The following is an 8717-nucleotide window of genomic DNA, read 5'->3' on the forward strand; positions in this document are numbered from 1 at the left end:
AAGTAAAAGATGATCTCCTGAAGCCCATCAGTATGAAGGCTGTTAATTTGGATTTCTGATAAAGCAAAGTAATATTGAAGCCAAGAGTGAATATGCATCCTCTCTCTCCCTCTCTTTCTCCCTCTGTCCCTCTCTCTCTCTCTCACCCACCCCCCTTGTCTCTGCTCAATTTGTCTTTCTGCTATCTCAAAGACTCCATTTGCATAACAAGGAGAGTCAGATATTTCCCAGCTCTTGAAGGAAAATCAAACCTCTGTCTTTAAACCTTCTACAAATGCAGTGAGGAGACTCTGAGAAATCATGCCTGTATGCTTGTCAGTAAAACAAAGGCTGATCTTCCTCTGCTCATCTGGAAGGCGGGCAAAGCCATAAAGAGGCCAGGATTATAAAAATTCCTCCAGCCAGAGCCGTCTCCAGAGCAATGGGCACATTCCTTCCCCCTGAAGAGAGACACTTAATCTAGCAATTTTTAAATTTAAACAGAGTCAGTATCTTGCCTTTTGCTATCTCACTGAAGTCAATAAGAATTTTTTCCTTTAACAAAATTAATAGCAATCTAAAAAGAACCATGATGGAGCATTTTAGTTGTGTTTTCAATTGCCATTCAACTGCTAGACTACCACCATCTAGTGGTCAAAAAATAATAATTCTTATATGATTTTTTTTCAAAGTCTCTCAAGATTGACCAGAGTGTTTCTCCTATGATAACCCCTTTTTGCAACTCTTGTGGACAATTTAATCAATTTAATTTAAATGTTCCAAGATTAATTGCAACCTATCCAATGACAATCCCTTTTTTCAACTCTTGTGGACAATTTAATCAATGAATTCAAGGTTCCAGGATTCATTGCAGCCCAGCATGTGCATAGCAACAGCATCTGCCAGACACTCTAGTGCCCTCTTGTGGAGCAAGCCACACTAGCAGGCGAATTTCTGCATTTAGCCCTCAAGTCTCTAGACTTTGCAACACAACCTCTAGTGCCCCCTTGTGTTGCAAGCTCACAACGCACCCTAGAAACAGTCATACTGTGTGCTGTACTAGCATCGCCCAGACTCTGCAGCGCCACCTATTTGCTCAAGTACTAAATTCAGCAGAAATCCTACTTTCCTCTACCTGTGCATAGCACCCCCTAGTACCAAAAAAAGGAATTACACAGAAAACCACTAAATTTTCCAAAATTATCCCTTTGCCAATTTGAAGCATGGCAGCTTCCTCAGCCATGACAGATGTCTCTGATGTACCAGAAGACCCGAATCCTCCACCCACCCTTGTCATAAACATGGAACCTGGTTCCCAACAACCACCTTTAGATGTCCAACCCTCTGGAGAAGCCGCAATACCTAGGAAGACCTACGACCTCAGACAACATAGGAAGCTTATCTCACCCTCAGTGATACGCTTCAGAGAGGATTGTGAAAGGCAATTTCTCCATCATGCAAACGCATGGACGGAGCTGGTCAAGATCCGTGACACCCCCAAAACCAAGTTGCCCCTCAAGAGCCTCTTCCTAATGCAGAAGGAGTTTGAGGAGCACGGTGGAAAGACAGTGAAAGTAAGCTCAAGTATATACAGTCGAACCTGGAAGACACAGAGCTCCAAGAACACATTCAACGCTTCGAGGAGTCGAACAAAAGAACGTGAAGACTGCATCCAGGATGAGAAACACTCCCTCCAGGCCATCTTCCTTGATGCGCTGCAGGAGGAGCAAATACCGAGGGAGAAGTCCACCTCCAACATAGGTCTTCAATCACAAGCAGCTTCTTCCCACCCTTCTAAGAAAGCCTCCTCCTTCCATCCCAAATTGGCTAGACTGCAGGCAGTTTCCAGTGTCTCGCGTCACAGAGGAGATAGCATGGCAGAAGGCAGCAGTAGCGGTTCATCAAGCAGAAATGGCCAAAGCCCAGGCGAACCAACAGGCAGATTTGGCTAGAGTTCAAGCCCAATTGGAGTTGGCCGAATGGCAAAGAGATGCCGCAACAAAGATGGCACCGGCCACAGCATGGCAAAAGATGGCCGACAACACCTCCCTCCAATTCAACCTCGAACAGTTGGGAGAAGAGAGCCCAGATACACGGGTCAAGGGCTACGTGGATGAGCAGCACTCGCTACAAAATGAGCAGATGGAACCACCTCAGTTGCCTAGCAGTCTCCCTCAACCAGGGAAGCACAGGGATGAATCTCAACCACAGACTCTACACATCAGTTACGCAACTGACGTACGACCTAAAATACGAGATTCACTTCCTCCCAACAGCAAACCTTCCCCAACTGATGTTGTACGTACTAAGGTCCGAGATGCTCTTCCCAGAATCAACAACACTGCTCCAACATCTCACGCCCTGCTGGCCGAGCAACTTAGCCCACCAGTGCTTACAACGACTTCTCGACGAGTCAACCTGCCATCAACGACAACTGCCACACTCAATCCACAGGCAGCAGCATTCCTATCACAACCTCAATACCACTCTGGATCCCAGGCACCACAAGGTAACAGCGCCCAGCCTACACAGCAGCGTGACACTTGACCATCATTCCCAGTATGGGAGAACGACATCCTCCATAAGTACTGGGAGGAAGACTACAACCCGTTGTTGACTTACAACCCGAACCCACCCTAAGACAATCCAGGGGAAGAACCCTCTATGTCAATACCTCTGCCTAACTCAGCAGAAAAAGGACAATTACTGTTCTCTATTATTACGTATACATTAATAAAAGTTTTAAGAACAGTAATAAGAGTTACAACAAATTAAATCAAAACAGAAAAAGTGAAAAAGAACATAAAAAGCCGAAAGTGCAATAAAAATGCAAAGTAAAAAAAGAAACAGAATAAAGAAAAATACAAAGATATGAAGTAATGGCTTCCAATATTTTTCATAGCAGTTATAAGTACAATTATATTTTAACTTCTCTTTCTTTAAAATTACGTCTTGTCTCTCTTCTTTTTATGCAAAAAGTTTATAAAAACTTCCCAATCACCAACAAATGTAGACAGTCTCTTTTCTTCTATTCAAATAATTTATCCATTTCAGTGAAATCTATCAACTTCACCAACAGTCTTGTCTCAAATAAAATTATAATTCTAAGCAAAACATTCATTTTTATTGCAACAAAATCACATTTTTACTGCGATTTTGTCCAACAGTTACAATTTTAATTTCTCCTCTCTTAACATGTCCTTCTTAATACCTAGTTGCATCATAATTTTGAAATAACACGCAATTCATAATTCTCCTAGTAATATCCAAGTATTTTTTCTTAAAAGTTTTACTTGATCTTTTAATTTCATGTTTTTGTTAACATCTTCATGTTCTGATTATTAATCTTAAAAACCCTTACAATGTTTTATTGTATTGTAATTGTTTACAATACCACATTTTCCCACTAATGTTTCTACCTCCTTCTAGTGTAACTTCGAAAATTAACACCAAATCATCCACAAACGCCCTTGTTTGATAAATTTCATTTTAAATTTTAGGTCTCAAGATTCTCTGTTTTATAGCTCTATTACCTCAAGAACTAAAATGAGCAAAATTTTAGAAAGCAAGCATCCGTGTTTTGTTTGTTTTTGACTCTCTCAGGGTTTTGTTAGTTCTCCATTAACAATTGTGCTTTCTGAGTAGTATGATCTTACCAATTTAATAACATTATCTCCAAGGTTCATATCTTCCAGAAATGTAAACAAGAAAATCCAATTCAAATTATAAAAGACCGTCTCTGCATCTAAGAGTATCTGTGCAGCTTGTTTTTTATTATGTACTTTCAGCTCTCCAGAACATCCAAAGCATTTCTAATAATTGTCTCTTAGATAAAAACTGCATTGATCTTCATAATTAAGGTCCTGTAAAATTGTCTTCAATCTTTCAGTCAAAACTGTGAATAATCTTGACTGAATAATGACTATAAATTGGTTATAATCATTATTCAATAAAGACATTGGTAAAAAATTTTTTTTACTAAAGTCAGTCTTGTGCCTCTTTAGATATTAATGCCTCTTTCCAGCATTAGGAATTTTTCCATTCTGTAGAATAATATTGTTTGTTGTAAAAACTAAAAGCTCATCCTCAAAACACTTTTACTAAGAGGCTGGCAACCCATTTGGATCAGGTGCATTTCCTATTTTAGTTTTATTAATAACTTCACAGAGTTCCTTTATTATATGTCCATTCAAATATTTGATTCGCTGTAATCTTCATTCAATTACGCTGCAACTTTTTCCAAAATTTCCGGCCCTTTATATCAAGTAGTATAATACAGTACTTTTTATAATATAAAAAGTATGAAATACTTTTTGCAGATTTGCATAATCTCTGATTACAGTATTTCCTTCTTGTAACTTTAATATCACTTTCTTTTCTTTCTGCATTTTATATGCCAATGATTTCCCCAATTCATTTGCAAATTCAAAATTTCCATGGATATCTGATTTAATTAATTTTGCTATTTTTAAAAGCATTTTTATCAGAAAATAAATTCTGTTTGCTAAAATATCTGTCCCCTTTATCCATTTAAAACTTTATTGAAACACAATTTTGTTTAGCTTTCTGGTGTTACATTAAAAAATTTTCAGTTAGCACGTTTTCTTCTTCTTAATTCCAAAATCGAGGCAACTCACTGCGAATCTTTGCTCTTTACTGCTGTTTGAAATATATCTTTCAGGTTGTAAGTCAATAGGAGTGTGGGTCAGTTGCTTTGTGAATGAGAACTGCTCATGGGGCAGGAACCAGGGACTGTGCATCGCTGCTTCGAGGTCCTCCAGCCTCATCCCCTGCCAGCCCTTGCCAAATCACCTGGATGTCTACCGACCAGAATGAGGATGAACGCTTGGCAAAATGGCCTGAAGCCCAGAAACGCTCGTTTCTCATAAATATATTTATTGGTGAGACGCCAAAGATTCTGTTCTTTGTTTTTTTTCTAGGGAGCCTCCTGCAAGGTTCCGTGTTCTGTCTTTTATAACTACTGGCTGAATGTATAAAGATTACAAAGTCTTCCGTACAAAGTGTCTTTATTGGATTATATTAGGCATCCTCAAGGTAACTCATGGTTATGTCGAGATCCATCTAATGTCCAATTCTTTGCACAGCTGACTTCATAGTGTAAAAGAATAGTGATCTTTCATCCCATAATGAAGGAACAAGAGGGGGGGTGAGGCACCAGCATACTGCTGGGGTCCAGGCAAGAGTGAAGGAACCTCCCTCAACCCAACCAAGGGTCAATTCAGTGACCAATCAGGATTACAGATATGACCACATGACATGAACTACATTTCCTAGGATGCATTAACTACATTTACCATGAGGCATTCCTTTAAAGGGACAGCTCCCAATTCTAACTTAACTAACTCAATTCCTATTACCTATATACTGTCTGGACAGCACATTCCGTTTGGAGGTTTTTTTTGCAACTGTTAAAAATCTATGTGGGAAAAGGATGGGTTGCTGGGGGTTTGCAAGGGTTCGGGAGAGCCCCTAGCTAAGATTCTGTGCAGTTCGGAGAATCCCCAAATCCCACTCCTGGCTGCCCCTTGGCCCCCAGCCCCTCCCCTCCCAGGAGTCCCTACGCAGCCTGTTTTGGATGCAGATAAGTGCAGGGCATGTGCAGAGGCTCAGGGAAGGTGAAAAATGGCCTCCCGGAAGTTCAGAAAGGCCAGAAATGGGCCCGTTTCCAGCTTCAACAGAGCCTCCGGAGCCTGGGGAGGCTGTTTTCACCCTCCAGGAGGCTTGAGGAATGGAGCCCAGGGAGGGCAAAACCCACCATGGTGCAGGAGGCCGACTAGGCCACACCCACCATGGCCATTCCCACCCAGCAACCGGGCAGAGAACCCTTTGCTAAAATTTTTGAAGCCCAGGGAGCTGAGACTGAAGTTGGAGTTCTTCATGAGTCTGGGTGCAATTTGGCCCTGTGTCACTGATGAGTCCTCCCCGCCAGCACCCTCAAAGATTGTTTGGGGCACCACTTGCCCTGCGGTTCTCTGGTTTTCTCAGCAGCTCCTGAGTTGGATCTTGAAGGACAACTTCCCGGTTGGCTTGAAATATCCTATCAGCATTTTTCAGTTCTGATCACCTGGGAGCCAAATGCCAGTTAGGCGGCCTCCAAGGAAACGTTTCTAGCTTCAAAGAAATCACCTTCTGGGCGAATCAAAAGGGGTAGCACTGCCCGCGGCAAATGCCAGGCACACTGAAGATTCAAAGCTGACGATCTGAGGCAAGAGAAGCTGGATAAAGCCAGGATTCAGAGCTTCCTCTTTGGCTGGCTTGGAGGCCAAATCTGGTCAGGAACTAGGAAGTGGAGGCAGGAGGAACCCTCTTCTTGCGTGGGGAGGGGATGGGCTCTGGATCTGTTCTGTCCTTTAATTACTAGCTGAATTTAAGGCAGACAGACAACTCCACAGAGGCATCCATACAAAGTCTCTTTATTGGTTCATCAGGCATCCTCAAATATAACTCACAGTTACGTTGAGATTCATCTCAATGTCCAATTCTCTGCATAGTTGACTTTATGGTGTAAATAAAAGGATAGTGATCATCCCATAATAGTGGAGAAAAGGGGAGAGATGCCAGCTCAATGTTGGGGTCCAAGCAAGAAAGCAGGAACGTCCCCCAACCCACCAAGGGTCAATCAGGATTACAGATGTGACTACGTGACATGGACTACATTTCCCAGGATACCTTAACTACATTTACCATGATGCATTCCCTTAAGGGGACAGCTCCCAATTCCTAACTAACTATCCCAATTCCCAATTAACTCCAAACTGCCTGGACAGCACAGGATCCCACGTGCCCCCAGCTGGGAAGGCCTCCCTACAGGGGAGCTTCGGGGAAGAGGGAGTGTGCTTGCCCAGGCCTTGATGGGGCAGGAAGTCTGGCTGGTGGCTAAGATGGGGCTTCTGTGTGAGCTCCTTTCTTTTAGGAGACCGCTGGGAGGAGAGGGGAAGAGGTGGGACTTATCAGCACCCCCATAAAATCCCCAACTCTCAGTAGGAGTGAAGGGGGGTCCCTGGTCTCAGACAGAGAATGTGAGGGGAGAGAAGGCCTACTCCACTCACCCCTTTGCACTTGAAAAGGGGGTGGGGGGAGAAGGGGAACCGTTTGGGTCAACTTTTCTTGGCCTCTGCCTCCCCCTCTCACCGGCCCCTCTCCGTGTGGAAGTGGGACTGCCAGGCCTGGCAGAGGTGGGCATTCCCTCACCGACCAAGGATTGAGACTGACTGCTTGGAGGGTGGGAGCCAGAGGTGGCATTCAGCTGGTTCTGACCAGTTCTGGAGAACCGGTAGTGGAAATTTGGAGTAGTTTGGAGAACCAGCCAATCCCATCTCTGACTGGCCCCGCCAACCCCATCTCTTCTCTGCCTCCCACTGAGTCCCAGCTGATTGGCTGGGTCTTCTTTAGTTGCCCTGCCCAGGAGAACAGAGCTGGAAAGCAGGTGAGTGGGGTGGGGGGGGAAATGGGGTTTTTGCAGTATCCTTCCCCTGCCATGCCCACCAAGCCACGCCCACCAAGCCATGCCCACAGAACCGGTAGTACATTTTTTTTCAATCCCACCAGTGGACTCTGCCCCATCTGGGCAGAGCAGCTTTGTTGCTCTGGGCTCCCCACTTGGTAAGGGATGCCCTGGCAGAAAACAACAGAAGTCCTCGATTGGGCGAGAGTGGCAGGCCTGCAGGGGGAAGGGATGGCCAATGGGGGGTGTATGTGTGGAGAAATTGGGGGGCAGCCCAGGGAGGCTAACCCTGCAGTGGGTGCCATTCCAACAGAAATGGATCTATTAAGGCAGGGGTCCCCAACCACCAGGCTGTGGACCGGTACCAGTCTGTGGAACATTTCCTACCGGGCCGCCGGTTTTCTGGGCACCGCCATCTTGTTTGACAAGAAAGTGCTTCTGTGTGAGCTTTTCCTGTTGGAAAGCGGCGTTTGGGTGCTGAAAGAATCCTCGCGCCTTAGTTTCATCGAAGGGGGGGAGGCTTCGAATGAAACTAAGGCGCGAGGATTCTTTCAGCACCCAAGGCAAGGCGAGCCGAGCGACCGTCCCGAAGCCGATCAACAAAGGTACAAAAGAGGAGTTGAAGGTGGCGGGGAGAAGTGGGGGATGGCTGGCTGGCCGGTTGCTTGGCTCGCCTTGCCTTGTCATGCGTGCTGATGCCGGTACTGGGCCGCGGATCATTTTGTGATGCCGGTACCGGGCCGTGGCACAAAAAAGGTTGGAGGCCACTGTATTAAGGGTTGGACTGTGGGATGGACTTGCAGAGGTTTCATTACGCAGCTAGGTGGCGCCATCGCCACCTGGCTTCCGTGTAATTAGAAGGAGCACAAGGCTGAGGATAATTAAGAACCAACCTTTATTTGACCCTTGGCTGCTTGCTTTCCAAGAAAGGCAGAGATTGGGGCGGCCCTTCCAGTGGAGAGGAGGGAAACCCTCCAGGTCTGATTGGTGGGGGAGGCAGACTCTGAGGCAGGCAGCTGAGCTCTGATGCTGTGCCTGGTGGGGCGGATTTCTTACCCTTTTCACAAAGCTCACCCCTCCTTGGGCCGTCTCCAGACAAATATTCAGGTGGGGTGGTGACCCTTTTGGTGGCTTTTGCCCTGGGAGGGTTAAAGGTGCTCTCCATGATCGCTCTTGGGCAGGAGTATCCAACCTTGGCCCCTTTAAGCCTGGCGGACTTCAATTCCTAGAATTCCCCAGCCAGGGGAATTCTGGGAGTTGAAGTCCGCCAGGC

This window comes from Pseudonaja textilis, chromosome 6 (genome assembly GCF_049901715.1).
Source record: "Pseudonaja textilis isolate UNSWEBS1 chromosome 6, rPseTex1.2, whole genome shotgun sequence".
NCBI classification, from domain to species: domain Eukaryota; kingdom Metazoa; phylum Chordata; class Lepidosauria; order Squamata; family Elapidae; genus Pseudonaja; species Pseudonaja textilis.